The following is a 16,674-nucleotide window of genomic DNA, read 5'->3' on the forward strand; positions in this document are numbered from 1 at the left end:
CTGTCCATGATAGGGTCTGTTTATGCTGGGGGTTGTCCACGGTGGAGTCTCTCCATGGTGGGGGCTGTCCATGTCCAGGGTCTGTCCATGCTGGGAGCTGCCTATGCCGCTGTCTGTCCATGATGGGGTTTGTTTATGCTGGCGGCTGTCTATGCTGGGGGCTGCCTATGCTGGGATCTGCCTATGATGGGGTCTGTTTATGCTGGGGGCTGTCCATGCTGGGTGCTGCCTATGCCCCTGTCTGTCCATGATGGGGTTTGTTTATGCTGGCGGCTGTCCATGCTGGGGGCTGTCCGTGCTGGGATCTGTCCATGCCTGGGCTCTCTGTGCTGGGCACAGTGTGGGGAGGCTGAGTCATGAAGCTCGTAGCAGGAGGATTGGATGAATATCTCTGAACACACTTGGGGATCAGTGAGGGCTGTTATTTGAAGCTGGGGAAGAGTGAGCTGTTTGTGGGCTAGGTGGGACAGTTTAATGGATGAGACACCAGGGAAGGAGAGAGGGAAAACAGGAAGAGAAGTCACTGGGCAGGGAGAGGCGGTGGGGTGGGGTGACAGGAAGAGAGCTTCATCCTACTGCAGAATAGAAAGACGCTGTGCTTGTCTGTCAGCAATGGGAAGATGGAGCATTTCTGTGGGAACAGCCGTGTCCCATCATCAGCTGCAATGAGGAAAGGAGGGCTGGGCAGTTTGCAGACACGGGGAGTGCGAGATGCACATTGCAAAGTTAGAAGCAAAACTTATAAGAGAAATGAAGCAAGACCGCAAGATAATGCAGAATTATGGGAATACAGGGAGTCAAGGGGCATCTAAGGCATAAGGACCTTGGTGTCAGAAAGGCGGAAGTTTCAGAGAATTTATTCGGTGTCAGAAGACAGGCTGTTCTGCCTTGACTTTCTTCTGGAAGAAAACACAGGCCAAGTATCCTAGTATAGTATTCAAGGACAGCATAAATAGAATCAGAATAACGACATGAATGAGGACCCATTAGCTCCATGTGAACTCACTCAAAAAACTCTCTATCCCAGAACTTCCCCCAAATCATCACTAAGAACGTATTTGTTGGTTCACAATATATTAATTAAATACAGCAGATAAATGCAAAACTGTGTGTCTTCCTCTAGAGAAATGATAAAGGGTATACTAAGGCACTGATACTGCGCAGAAACAGGAGGAATGCTTTCTTTCCATTTTTGGTGCTTATTTTAGATTACAGTTTTGCATAGACAAGTAAGTTTTGTGTAATAAAGAAAAGTATCATTTTATATGAAAGGTATATTTTTTCACTGGAGAGTATAGGAGTAATCGTTCAGAGCTTAGAGGGTTCAGACATTTGCAGGGTCCACAAAATAGGAAATATATATGTATTATTTATACATATTATATATTATATAATAAATATTTATGTATACATTTTTATATTTTATATATATATATTTATTATTATTATTATTTTTTAGGTCCCGACCCGCAAAACAGAGGTCTTCTCTAGCTTGCTGGTGGCAGACCAGGAAAGGTAACTAAAACATTCAGTATACTCATGTGCAAAGGCAAATATGAATTTAACTTGAATTTAATTTCAAAGATTAGCTTATAAATGAAAAGACTTTTCCCAGAGTTTTAACCTGCAATCTGAAAACTCAAGCTGTGTTCTTCTCTCAGATTTCAAAACTAATGATAGTGATTCTACAGTCTAAATTTAGTTGACAGTTCTGAGGATGATTGATAAGGGACATTCCGAGCATCTTAGCTCTGCAGCCTTAAGCAACACGGTCATTTGGTTGAAATATGCAGTTATGAGGTCAAATGAGTAAGAATACTTTTTATTAATGATGAAAGTTTAAGAGATGATTTTCTTAGCTACTTTCTTTAAGATAAGATTTTAAGGGGTTAAAAATTCTCAAAAATATTCTTTCCATTGTATTTGTCATTTCTTAGATATATCTGCAATGCCCTCTTAATGCTCTTTCAAAATAGAGTACAATAATATAATGCTTTAAAGCAACTATTTCTCCAGGCTTTTTACATGAGCTAGCCAAATAGGAACCATGGATCCAGGAATTTCTAACATTCCTATTTAAAAAGGTTACCCCACTCTCATTCAAGGTTAATGAAGAGGCGTTGGGTTATTTAATAAATGCTAAATTGGCCAGTAATATTTTAAATTGTCTATAAATGATGGGTAGACAAAAGGAGTATAAGTTGGAAATCATTTATGAGCTTCCCCAGTGATCAATCTTACAAATGTTTCTATAAATGACTCACCATATTTTTCAAAGTGAAAAAAGATTTAATCACCTAATTTACAGCATAATATGACAAAACAAGTTGGAAATAAGTGTGAGTGAGAGAGAAATTGGATAAAGTTTGAAAAGGAGCTTCATTTACCAATAAATATAGTTCCAGTAGTATCATGTGACATCAATATAATAATTGGTAAAAAAGTCCACGTGTATCATCTTTAAAATGTTTTCATAATATTATAAGATAGGCATTGAGTATTGGGCCCATGTTTTTCAGGTGGTAAATCATGCTCAGGAAGGTTCTATCAATAGTAAATAATGGAAATGGGGTTCAACTCCAGATCTCATGCCCTCAAAACTAGTTTGTGCACCATTATATTCTGTGGTCCCTGCCTTCCTATGTAAGCCTGTAATATGCACGTATGGTCATATACACAATGATGGCATCGATATTTACATACATTCCTTAGAAATGTTTTATGGCTCTGTGTGTGTATGTAGGAGATATGTGATATTTTCTTTGTGGGAATTATATTATTAATACAATTCAATGTGCTTATGTTTCGATTTAAAATTTAAATTTAAATTTAAATATTTAAACATTAATCTGACAAGAAAATGAAGGTTGAAGGTAATTGTGTATGAAAAAATCCACTTATGATTGTGAAGAAACGTTGGCAAAACTATAATTTTGTGTTCATATGTGCTCCTCCTTATTGTCATTGTATCAGTTTGCATGACTGCAAAGTGTATCTTTAATGCAATTATTTCAATAATAATTTATTAAGTGTATCTAATGCATCTGGAAGCTTTTGCTCAGAAGCACTTATCACACCCTAATGTATTTATATGCTTCGATATTTATCTTTTGTTTAATAAATTTGACGGTAATATCTGTTCTCAGATGGCTTTGAGTCAAAGAGGAAGAAAAAGGTAAGAAATCAGTTACTCTGCAGTGTGCTGTAGCCTGTGATAAAGAGCACTTCTGAGGGCTCTGAAATCTTGCAGGTTGATGAATAATTAACCAGGTAGACAATGGTGGGTGTGCATTCTAAGCTGAGGAAGAGGCACACTCATGGGCTCACTGGTATATGAAAGCATGACATATTTGGGTTCTGTGGAGTTGGGATGGGCAACATACAGGTGAATTAGATGGAGTTGCACCGGTCGAGATTTGGCTGAGGCATGGGGGTGTTATTATCTTTGTTATTTACTTCCTTTTAATTGTTTTGGCTTTATTTGCTCATTTCTTCCCTAAGTTCTTGAGGTAGAAGCTGATATTATTGATATGAGGCTTTTTCTGTGTTTGAATGTATCCATTTCATGCTTTAAGTGTCCCTGTCAGCACTGCTTTAGCTCTACCCTACACGTTTTGATATATTTCTTTTTAATTTTCATTCTGTCTTTTAAAAATGTATTTGAAGCTTCCATTTTTATTCTGAATGTTTTAAATGTATCATGTTTAGTTCTCAAGTGTGTGGAGACTTCTCTGTAATCTTTCTGTTGTAATTTCTAGTTTGATTTCCTTTTGGGTAGAGAACACACTGTATAATTTCTGTTTTTAAAATTTGTTTCATACATGGTCTATCTTGGTTAATATCCCATTCAACACATTAAAAGAATGTGTATTCTTTTGTTTTTGGGTGGAGTGTTCTATAAATATTGGTTAGATCCTGTTGGTTGATGATGTTGTTGATTTCTTCTATATCATTGCTATTTTTAAATTGGTTTATTGAGTGAAGGATGTTGAACTCTCACTTTAATTTGGATTTGTCTGTTTCTTCTTTCAGTTAGATTAGGATTGGCTTAATATATTTTTCAGCTTTGATATTTGGGGCATACACACTTAAGATTGCTATGTCCTTTTGGTGGATTGACCCTTTTATCAATCTTTAGTATCCCTGTCTGATTAATGTAGCCACTCCTGTTTTCCTTTGATTAATGCTTGCATGATATATCATTTTTCTATTCTTTTACTTTGAACCTTCATAAACTATTTGAAGTGTGTTTCTTGTAGGAAGTGTACAGTTTGGTCATGTGTTGTAGCACTGTCTTTTAATCTGTGTATTTGGACCATTTGTATTAAGTGTAATTATTGCTATATTAGGACTTAATTTTGCCATTTTATTTTTGTTTTCTATTTGGTCTCTATATTTTTTGTTTCTCTGTTTTTTTTTTCTTGTCTTCTTTTGAGTTACTTAAATTTTGTTCCCAAATTTCATTTTGATATATTGGTAGTGTTTTCAAATGTATCTCTTTGTATAGTGTTTTTAGTGGTTTCTCTAGGTCTTTATACATACACAACTTAACATTATGTACTGCTGTTATATCACCAGTTTGACTGATTTATATGAACCTTACCCTCATTTAAATTTCTTTACCTTTCTCCATTTATTATATAATTCTCTTAAGTATTTTATCTATACTATATACATATATATATATATATATATATATATATATGTATGGTTGGAATGACATCAAACTATGCCATAATTTTTGCTTCAACTATAAAGAGAAGAAAAAAAGTCTATTATATTTACCTATATTTTTTCTTACCATCTTTTTCCTTATTTTCCAGTGACTTAGGTTTCCTTTTTTAGTCATTTTGTTTCTTTTCAGATGATTTCCTTTAGCTATCCTTTAAAATAGTCCTTCTAGAGACATATTCTCTTGATATACTTTTGTCTCACAATATTTTGATTTTTTTCTTTAATTCGGAATGATATTATTACAGGACACAGAATTCTGGTTTGACATTTTTTAGCACTTGAGAAATGTAATACTTCCTTCTGGTCTTTACAATTTCCAGGGACAAATCCACTGTAATTCAAATTACTTTTTATCTATAGGTAAGGTGTTACTACTCTCTCACCACTTTCAGGTATTTTTCTTTCTTTATATTTTTCACTCTATGACTATAATGAGTGAATTTCTTTGGGGTTCATTCAGTTTTTTGAATCTGTAGGTTTTGTGTCTCTTGCCAATTTGGGAAAAATTTTAATCATTATTTGAGTGCTTTTTTAGACCAACATTTTTCTTCTCATTCTGGACCTCTAATAATATAAATGTTATTTTTTTCTTATATTTTTACTAGTTCCTAAGGTTATATTCAGTCTGCTTTTTCCCTCTGTTTTACAGAATGGGCATATTAGTCAGGGTTCTCTAGAGGGACAGGACTAATAGGATAGGCGTCTATATGAAAGGGACTTTATTAAAGAGAATTGACTGACACGATCACAAGATGAAGTCCCACAATAGGCTGTCTGCAAGCTGAGGAAACTGGAAGCCAGTCCGAGTCCCAAACCTCAAAAATGAGGAACTGACAGTGCAGCCTTCAGTCTGTGGCTGAAGGCCCAAGAGCCCCTGGCAAATCACCAGTGTGAGTCCAAAAGACCAAAAGCTGAAGAACTTGGAGTCTGATGTTCAAGGGCAGGAAGCATCCAGCAAAGGAGAAAGATGAAAGATGAAGACTCAGCAAGTCTGCTCTTCCAACTTCTGCCTGCTTTATTCTAGCTGTGCTGCCAGCTGACTAGATGGTGCCCACCCAGATTGAGGGTGGGCCTGCTGCTTCCACTCCATTGAGTCAAATGTTAATCTCCTTTGAACACATCCCCACAGACACACCCAGGAACAGTACTTTGCATCCTTCAATCCAATCAGGTTGACACTCAATATTACACAATGACACAATGGGTAATTTCTATTGTTCTATACTTAGAACAATATTATTTCTATTGTTCTATATTTGTTCTGATTTTTTTCCTGTCTCCTCCATTTTGCTGTTAAGCTCATCTATTTTGTGTATGTTCATGTGTGTGTTTTATTGTGGTTATACTTTTCAGTTCTAAAATTTCCATTTGGTTCCTTTTATATCTTCTAACTTTTTGCTCAGACTTTCTATTTGATGAGGCTTCTTTATTTTGTTTCAATTGTGTTCACAATTTTTCATTTTTTAGAATGGCTATTTAAAATCTTTATAATGTAATTCCAATTATCTGTCATCTCGGTGTTGGTATCTATTTATTTTTAAACATTCTATTGAGAACTCCCTGGTTCTTGGTATGATGAATGATTTTTTTCATTGAAATTTCTACACTTTGGAAGTTATGTTATGTACTGTTGTCTTACTCATTTCCTTATTTTGAGCTATTTGTCTTGACACTGTTTAATATGTGAAGGACAGGTGCTACTCACTACCAGCAGGGGAGGGTAGAAGTCCAGGTTCCTCTATTGATACCCAGTGAGGGCTACTGCTTGTAACTTCTGGCCAGGGTAGCATTTCTCTCTCCTCACTAGTTCCCATTGCTACCTTTCTTGCTGGGAAAGGTGAAAATGTCTCATTAGTTGTAACTCACATGGCCTTCACTGGCTTCCTGTGTGTTTGTGAGTGTTGACCACTTTACTGCTGGGCAGGGTGAAGTCCCAGCTCTTGTTTGATTCTATCTCAGTGGGGTGGGGTGGAAAACCTGTTACTCCAGGACTGTTGTCAAGTCCTGTCCTTCAAATGGTTTCCACTGAAACCTGGGAGGGGAGGAAGTAGTCGTTAACTGCGGGACATCAAAACAGAAATTCTTAAATGCAAGCAGAGAATGAAAACAAACTATGTGTTACTCAGAAAAGCCTGAAAATTAACATACAGAGGACTCTCAAGAGGAACAATAAGTGGCAGAGGCAATGGAATAGTGTGGAGATAAATAGCTCTAAGTAGTTACTTTTTCAGCAATTATGATGAATAAGGCATTGTAATATAACCACAACAGATTTTAATGTGAAAAGTTATAAGGAACACACTTCAAGAAGAAGGAAAATGATCCCAGGAGGAATATCTGAGATAAAGGAGGAAATGGCAAGCAAACAAACTTATAAACTTGCTTATAAATAAAAACAAATATCGTTGAAGACAAGAAAAGTAATGATGTCTAAAATTGTATGTTCTTGGAAACACGAAATTAAAATATTGGACAGAAAAAAACTCAACAAGTCATAACTCAAGAGAAAGAAATAAGAATTAAAATGCCTAAGATTTTATATTTTGTGAAAGTGAGTATAATTTTAGTTTATACTTGGATAATTTAAGTGTGCAATATAAAATATCAAGTGTAACCAAAATAAGAATAGTAACATCTAAGTTATTGAATTTCGGAAACAAAAAGTAACAAAGTAACAACAAACAAAAACCCTAATTATACTAGAAAGAGAAAAGGAAAGACAGAAATAGAAAGAAACCTACTTTTATTTTTTTTTTTTTTTAATTTTTTGAGACAGAGTCTCCTACGGTGGCCCAGGCTGGAGTGCAATGGCATGATTTCAGCTCACTGCAAGCTCCGCCTCCTGGGTTCACACCATTCTCCTGCCTCAGCCTCCTGAGTAGCTGGGACTACAGGCACCCACCACCATGCCTGGCTAATGTTTTGTATTTTTAGTAGACAGGTTTCACCATGTTAGCCAGGATGGTCTCGATCTTCTGACCTCATGATCTGCCCCCCTCGGCCTCCCAAAGTACTGGGATTACAGGCATGAGCCACCGCACCTGGCCCAGAACCTAGATTTTAAAATTATAGTAAAAACAAGTCTCACTCTGTCAGTTATTACTGATTATAATAAATGTAAATGAAAAAATTTATTAGTTAAAAGGCAGGATTATCAGATTATACTTGAGAACTAAGTTCTAGTATGTGCCATTTACAAAAACACACGTCAAAACAACAGAGAAAAGTGGTTTAAAAATATGTAACACAAATGATAACAACATAAACTGGATAACTTTATAATATTAGAAAAATTGACTTTAGGAGAAAATCATTAAGAGGGATAAAAAAAGCTATTATGAGGCTGGGTGTGGTGGCTCACACCTGTAATCCCAGCACTTTGGGAGGCCAAGGAGGGTGGATCACAAGGTCAGGAGATCAAGACCATCCTGGCTAACACAGTGAAACCCCGTCTCTACTAAAAATATAAAAAAAAACAAAATTAGCCAGGCATGGTGGCAGGCGACTGTGGTCCCAGCTACTCGGGAGGCTGAGGGAGGAGAATGGCATGAACCCAGGAGGTGGAGCTTGCAATGAGCCGAGATTGCGCCACTGCATGCCAGCCTGGGTGACAGAGCGAGACTCTATCTCAAAAAAAAAAAAGAAGAAAAAAAAGAGCTATTACAAAATGGTATAGTAATCATTTTTCTTGAAGGATATACTAATCTAAATTTGTAGCCACATATAAACTAATGTGAGGATATTGAAAACCTAGAAATTTAAAAATATTTTTTTGGGGAAGAGGGTCTTGCTTTGTTACCCAGGCTGAGTGCAGTGGTGTGATCAGGGCTCACTGCAGCTGAGACTTCCCTGGCTGAAGCAATTTTTCCACTTCAGCCTCCCAACTAGCTGGGTCTACAGGTGCCCCCACACCTGGCTAATTTTTTAATTTTAATTTTTTTTAGAGATGGGATCTTGCTATGTTGGCTAGGCTGGTCTCAAATTCCTAGGATCAAATAGTCCTCCTACTTTGGCCTTCTACAGTGCTGGGATTATAGGTGTGATTCATGGTTCCTGACCAAAATAAAATTGTGTGTGTGTGTGTGTGCGCACGTGCATTTGTGTATTCTGACAGCAGAATAATTCCCTGTCCCCATTATTGATTAGGGAGGCAAGAACATAAAAATGGTAAAATAGAAATTTAAACATGATTAACAAACTTGACTTATTTCATATAAATATAATTGTAATTTTTTGTTTTTTAATAATTGTAGTCTTAATTTAGGAAATATACATATTTTAGAGTTATATGAAATATTATAAAAATCTGTCTTATATTAGTTCATAAGACTAGTTGCTACACAATACATAGAATCAGCAAAATACTAGCTATGTTGTCTGACCATAAAATAAATAATTAATATTTAGCAACAAAGAGGAAAATACCAACAACATATTAGAAATTAAAGCTACATGTACACTAAACAATTTATGGTTTAAGAATAACTAATGTTATAGATTTATCGGGTATTTTAAACTAAATGATACCGTGGATACTATATTTTAAAATATTCAACAGAGTAATTTAGAAAAAGTAAAACACAATTATCCAAATTAATAAAGGAGATCATAAAGATAATAAAATAAGTATATGAAAAATAAAAATATTAATGTGAAAATTTTGTTCTTTGAAAAGCTAAAACAAAGAAACAAAACAAACAAAATTGTGATAGGCCTATCTTGAGATAGATCTAGGAGAAAAAAGGAAGAGAAATTCCAGAATAAATAATTGTAAAAATGAAAAAGTGACATACCATCTATTCAACAGAGATTGACAAGGTAATAAAAGGCTATTTTGCCATAAAATTAGAAAATTGAGATAAAATGGCCAAATAGCTAAGAATATTTTACCAAAATTGAATAAAAAAGACATAGAAAACCATAATATCACTGGAATCAGTTTAAAAATTCTTTATTAAGTAAACAATTGGCTGAAATTGTTTTACAGAGTTGTTCTTCCAAGTTGTCAGAGAGCAGAGCAATAGACTATCTATAAATAATTCTAAGGTACAAAAAGAGGGGGCAAACTCTCAATTTTATTCTTTAACACTAGGAAAATCCAGATGCCAAAACCATACAAGACAGAATAGGGAATAAATATTACGAGGGAATAAAAAAATTAAAAAAAAAAATTCCTGTGTAGTCCACCAACCTTACAAAACTCAAGAAGGTTGAAGTTGGAGGAGCCATGTTTTGCTGTTCACAAAATTCCCTTTTTCCACTTTCCTAATGTAAGATAATGCTGGAAAATGAACACTCAGCCAGAAGCCACATTTCTCAATCCCTTTTAAGTGGGTGATACGTTAAGATGGAATTGACCAATGGGATGTGAGTATAAAAGATTTATACCTCTTTCAAACTTGACTCATGAAAAATTGCATGTTTGATCATCTGCGCTCTTTTCGTCTTCTGATTGGCTGGACTGAAGACAGCCCTTGCCAGACACTAAATCTGCCAGCACCTTGACGTTGAGCTTCCCAGCCTCCAGAACTATGAAAAATCAATTTCAGGACTTTATAAATTATTCAGTCTAAGAAATTTTGTTATAGCAGCAGGAAAAGCTTAGGACAATATTCAATAACTGTTTGCTGAATGAGTGAACAGTAGTATTTTCATAGCATATTTAGCTATATTCTAATATTGTTGTTATTCAAATATTCTGTATTCCTATTTGTGTGTTCATTAAAGTAATATTTTCATAATCTACAAACAAGTAGGCTGCTTCTAAAATTCATCTATAAAACATATATGAAGAGTGAAATCTCTCACAGTGAGTTTGTTTATACATAAGTAATACAGTTTATTATTGATTTTGAATCATGAAGTGGAGAGTTTATTCAATGTAACAAAGAAATATTGGACAAATCTAATCCCTGAGTCTGTAAGTTTTTAGAGAGCTTTTATTGATTTTCTTTACAGTGCATCTGGTTTTCTGGATTAATTAGTACTTCTCCTAGAAGACAGATCTTATGTCCAAAATAATCTATTTTCTTTTCCTTCAAGAAATTAATATCTAACAAAAAAATGACTGAAGCCTGCTAAGATTACTACACCAATGTGCATTCATCACTTTAATATACCACAGATGTATTTTCCATGTCTAGTGAAGCAAAATGTTGCCTAGATTAAAAAATATGGAAACTGGGGATTCCCAGGCAAGATGGCCAAATAGGACAGCTCCAGTCTGCAGCTCCCAGTGAGACCAACGCAGAAGGTGGGTGATTTCTGCATTTCCAACTGAGGTACTTGGTTCATCTCACTGGGACTGGTTAAACAGTGGGTGCAGCCCATGGAGGGTGAGCAGAAGCAGGGTGGGGCATTGCCTTACCCAGGAAGCAAAAGGGGCTGGGTAACTCCCTCCCTTAGCCAAGGGAAGTCATGAGGGACCGTGCTGTGAGAGATGGTGCTGTCTGGCCAAGATACTATGCTTTTCCCACAGTCTTCACAGCCCACACACCAGGAGATTCCCTTGGGTACCTACACCACAAAGGACCTGAGTTTCAAGCACAAAACTGGGCCGCCGTTTGGGCAGACACCGAGCTAGCTGCAGGAGTCTTTTTTCATATCCCAGTGGCGCCTGGAACACCAGCGAGACAGAACTGTTCACTCCCCTGGAAAGGGGGCTGAATCCAGGGAGCCAAGTGGTCTTGCTCCAGTGGATCCCACCCCCACAGAACCCAGCAAGCTAAGATCCACTGGCTGGAAATTCTAGCTGCCAGCACAGCAGTCTGGTCAACCTGGGATGCTTGAGCTTGGTGGGGGGAAGAGTGTCCGCCATTACTGAGGCTTGAGTAGGCGGTTTTCTACTCGCAGTGTAAACAAAGACACCAGAAGTTCAGACTGGGCAGAGAACATCGCCAAGCTGCAAAGTCACTGTAGCCAGACTGCCTCTTTAGATTCCTCCTCTCTGGGCAGGGCATTTCTGAAAGAAAGGCAGCAGCCCCAGTCAGGGGCTTATAGATAAAACTCCCACCCACCTGGGACAGAGCACCTGGGGGAAGAGGCAGTTGTGGGTGCGGCTTCAGCAGACTTAAACATTCCTGCCTCCCGGCTCTGAAGAGAGCAGCAGCTCTCCCAGCACAGCACTCAAACTCTGCTAAGGGTCAGACTGCCTCCTCAAGTGGGTCCCTGACCCTCATGCCTCCTGACTGGGATACACCTCCCAGCAGGGGTTGACAGACACCTCATACAGGAGAGCTCCAACTGCCATCTGGCAGGTGCCCCTCTGGATGAAGTTTCCAGAGGAAGGAGCAGGCAGCAATTTCTGCTGTTCTGCAGCCTCCGCTTGTGATACCCAGGCAAACAAGGTCTGGAGTGGACCCCCATCAAACTCCAGCAGACCTGCAGAAGAGAGTCCTGACTGTTAGAAGGAAAACTAACAAACAGAAAGCAATAACATCAACAAAAAGGATTCGAAGGTCACCAACAGCAAAGACCAAAGGTAGATAAATCCACAAAGATGAGGAAAAACCAGCACAGAGTGGCTGAAAATTCCAAAAACTAGAACACTGCTTCTCCTCCAAAGGATCACAACTCCTCACCAGCAAGGAAACAAAACTGGACAGAGAATGAGTTTGACAAATTGATGGAAGTAGGCTTCAGAAGGTGGGTAATAAACTCCTCTGAGCTAAGGAGCATGTTCTAACCCAATGCAAGGAAGCTAAGAACCTTAATAAAAGGTTAGAGGAATTGCTAACTAGAATATCCAGTTTAGAGAAGAACATAAATGAATTGATGGAGCTGAAGACATAGCACAAAAACTTCGTGAAGCATATACAAGTATCAATAGTTGAATTGATCAAGCGGGAGAAATAATATCAGAGATTGAAGATCAACTTAATGAAATAAAGCATGAAGACAAGATTAGAGAAAAAAGAATGAAAAGGAATGAACAAAGCCTCCAAGAACTATGGGACTATGTGAAAAGACCAAACCTACGTTTGATTGGTGTACCTGAAAGTGACAGGGAGAATGGAGCCAAGTTGGAAAACACACTTCAGGATATTATCCAGGAGAACCTCCCCAATCTAGCAAGACAGGCCAACATTCAAATTCAGGAAATACAGAGAACACCACAAAGATACTACTGGAGAAGAACAACCCCAAGACACATAATCATCAGATTCACCAAGTTTGAAATGAAGGAAAAAATGTTAAGGGCAGCCAGAAAGAGAGGTTGGGTTACCCACAAAAGGAAGCCCATCAGATTAACAGTGGATCTCTCTGCAGAAACCCTACAAGCCAGAAGAGAGTGGGGGCCAATATTCAACATTATTAAATAAAAGAATTTTTAACCCAGAATTTCATATCTAGCCAAACTAAACTTCATAAGTGAAGGAGAAATAAAATCTCTTACAGACCAGAAAATACTGAGGGGTTTTGTCACCAGCAGGCCTGTCTTACAAGAGCTCCTCAAGGAAGCACTAAATATGGAAAGGAAAAACCAGTACCAGCCACTGCAAAAACAAACCAAAATGTAAAGACCATCAACACTATGAAAAAACTGCATCAACTAATGGGGAAAATAACCAGCTAGCATCATAATGACAGGATCAAATTCACACATAACAACATTAACCTTAAATGTAAATGGGCTAAATGCCCCAATTAAAAGGTACAGAATGGCAAATTGGATAAAGAGTCAAGAGCCGTCGGTGTGCTGTATTCAGGAGACCCATCTCACATGCAAAGACACACATAGGCTCAAAATAAAAAGATGAAGGAATTTACCAAGTAAATGGAAAGAAAAAAAAAAAAAAAAAAAAAAGCAGGGGTTGCAATCTTAGTCTCTGATAAAACAGACTTTAAACCAACAAAGATAAAAAAAGACAAAGAAGGGCATTATATAATGGTAAAGGGATCAATGCAACAAGAGGAGCTAACTATCCTAAATTTATATGCACCCAGTACAGGAGCACCCAGATTCATAAAGCAAATTCTTAGAGACCTACAAAGAGACTTTGAGTCTCACACGATAATAGTGGGATACTTTAACACTTCACTGTCAATATTAGACAGATCAATGAGACAGAAAATTAACAAGGATATTCAGGACTTGAACTCAGCTCTGGACCAAGTGAACCTAATAGACAGGTACAGAACTCTCCACCCCAAATCAAAAGAATATATATTCTTCTCAGCACCACATAGTACTTATTCTAAAATTGACCGCATAATTAGAAGTAAAACACTCCTCAGCAAATCATAACAAACAGTCTCTCAGACCACAGTGCGATCAAATTAGAACTCAGGATTAAGATACTCACTCAAAACTGCACAACTAAATGGAAAGTGAACAACCTGCTCCTGAAAGACTACTGGGTAGATAACAAAATGAAGGCAGGAACAAATGAGTTATTTGAAACCAATGAGAACAAAGACAAAACATACCAGAATCTCTGGGACACAGCTAAAGCAGTGGGAAATTTATAGCACTAAATGCCCACAGGAGAAAGCAGGAAACATCTAAAATAGACACCCTAACATCACAATTAAAAGAACTAGAAAAGTAAGAGCGAATAAATTCAAAAGCTAGCAGAAGACAAGGAATAACTAAGATCAGAGAAGAACTGAATGAGATAGAGACACAAAAAACCCTTCAAAAAAATCAACGAATCCAGCAGCTGGTTGTTTGAAAAGATTAACAAAATAGATAGACGGCTAGCCAGACTAATAAAGAAGAAAAGAGAAAAGAATCAAACAGACACAATAAAAAATGATAAAGGGAATATCACCACCAATCCCACAGAAATACAAACTACCATCAGAGAATACTATAAACACCTCTATGCAAATAAACTAGAAAACCTAGAAGAAATGGATAAATTCCTGGACACATACACCCTCCCAAGACTAAACCAGGAAGAAGTCAAATCCCTGAAAAGACCAATAACAAGTTTTGAAATTAAGGCAGTAATTAATAGTCTACCACCCAAAAAAAGCCCAGGACCAGATGGATTCACAGCCGAATTTTACCAGAGGTACAAAAAGGAGCTGGTACCATTCCTTCTGAAACTATTCCAAACAATAGAAAAAGAGGGACTCCTCCCTAACTCATTTTATGAGGCCAGCATCATCCTGATACCAAAACCTGGCAGAGACACAACAAAAAAAGAAAATTTCAGGCCTATAACCCCGATAAACATCAATGTAAAAATACTCAATCAAATACGGGCAAACCGAATCCAGCAGCACATCAAAAAGCTTATCCACCACAATCAAGCTGGCTTCATCCCTGGGATGCAAGGCTGGTTAAACATATGCAAATCAATAAACGTAATCCATCACATAAACAGAACCAATGACAAAAACCACATGATTATCTCAATAGAGGCAGAAAAGGCCTTTGATAACATTTAACACCCCTTCATGCTAAAAACACTCAATAAACTAGGTATTGATGGAACGTATCTCAAAATAATAAGAGCTATTTATGACAAACCCACAGCCAATATCATACTGAATGGGCAAAAGCTGGAAGCATTCCCTTTGAAAACCGGCACAAGACAAGGATGTCCTCTCTCACCACTCCTATTCAACATAGTATTGGAAGTTCTGGCCAGGGCAATCAGGCAAGAGAAAGAAATAAAGGGTATTCAAATAGGAAGTGAGGAAGTTGAATTATGTCTGTTTGCAGATGACATGAGTGTATATTTAGAAAACCCCATCATCTCAGCCCAAAAACTCCTTAAGCTGATAAACCACTTCAGCAAAGTCTCAGGATACAAAATAAATGTTCAAAAATCACAAGCATTCCTATACACTAATAATAGTCAAACAGAGATCCAAATCATGAGCAAATTCCCATTCACAATTGCTACAAAGAGAATAAACTACCTAGGAATACAACTTACAAGGGATACGAAGGACCTCTTCAAGGAGAACTACACACCACTGCTCAAGGAAATAAGAGAGGACACAAACAAATGGGAAAACATTCTATGCTCATGGATAGGAAGAATCAATATCATGAAAGTGGCCATACTACCCAAAGTAATTTATAGATTCAATGCTATTCCCATCAAGCTACCATGGATTTTCTTCACAGAATTAGAAAAAACTACTTTAAATTTCATATGGAACAAAAAAAGAGCCTGTATGGCCAAGATAATCCTAAGCAAAAATAAGAAAGCTGGAGGCATCATGCTACCTGACTTCAAACTATACTACAAGGCTACAGTAACCAAAACAGCATGGTACTGGTACCAAAACAGATATATAGACCAATGGAACAGAACAGAGGCCTCAGAAACAACACCACAAATCTACAACCATCTGATCTTTGACAAACCTGACACAAACAAGCAATGGGGAAAGGATTCCCTATTTAACAAATGGTGTAGGGAAAACTGGCTGGCCATATGCAGAAAACCAAAACTGGACCACTTCCTTACACCTTATACAAAAATTAACTCAAGATGGATTAAAGATTTAAACTTAGGACCTAAAACCATAAAATCCCTAGAAGAAAACCTAGGCAATACCATTCAGGACATAGGCATGGGCAAAGACTTCATGACTAGAACTCCAAAAGCAATGGCAACAAAAGCCAAAATTGACAAATTGGATCTAATTAAACTAAAAAGCCTCTGCACAGCAAAGAAACTATCATCAGAGTGAATGGACAGCCTACAGAATGGGAGAAAATTTTTGCAATCTATCCATCTGACAAAGGGCTAATATCAAGAATCTACAAGGAACTTACACAAATTTACAAGAATAAAAAAAAAATCAAAAAGTGGGCAAAGGGTATGAACAGACACTTCTCAAAAGAAGACATTTATGTGGCCGAAACATGTGAAAAAAAGCTCATCATCACTGGTCGTTAGAGAAATGCAAATCAAAACCCCAATGAGATACCATCTCATGACAGTTAGAATGGCGATCATTAAAAAATCAGGA

General features: G+C 37.3%; 1 long non-coding RNA gene across 2 annotated transcripts in view; it reads left to right on the top strand.

Annotated features, from left to right (window-relative positions):
- LOC129060865 (uncharacterized) overlaps nt 1-16,674 on the top strand; it is a 140,192-nt gene that overhangs the window by 62,192 nt on the left and 61,326 nt on the right. For both annotated transcript variants that reach the window (XR_008527723.2, XR_008527722.2), the window contains exon 2: nt 1,460-1,515. This is a non-coding gene — a long non-coding RNA (uncharacterized LOC129060865). The remainder of the gene's footprint in view (nt 1-1,459; nt 1,516-16,674) is intronic.

This window comes from Pongo abelii, chromosome 7 (genome assembly GCF_028885655.2).
Source record: "Pongo abelii isolate AG06213 chromosome 7, NHGRI_mPonAbe1-v2.0_pri, whole genome shotgun sequence".
Taxonomy (NCBI): Eukaryota; Metazoa; Chordata; class Mammalia; order Primates; family Hominidae; genus Pongo; species Pongo abelii.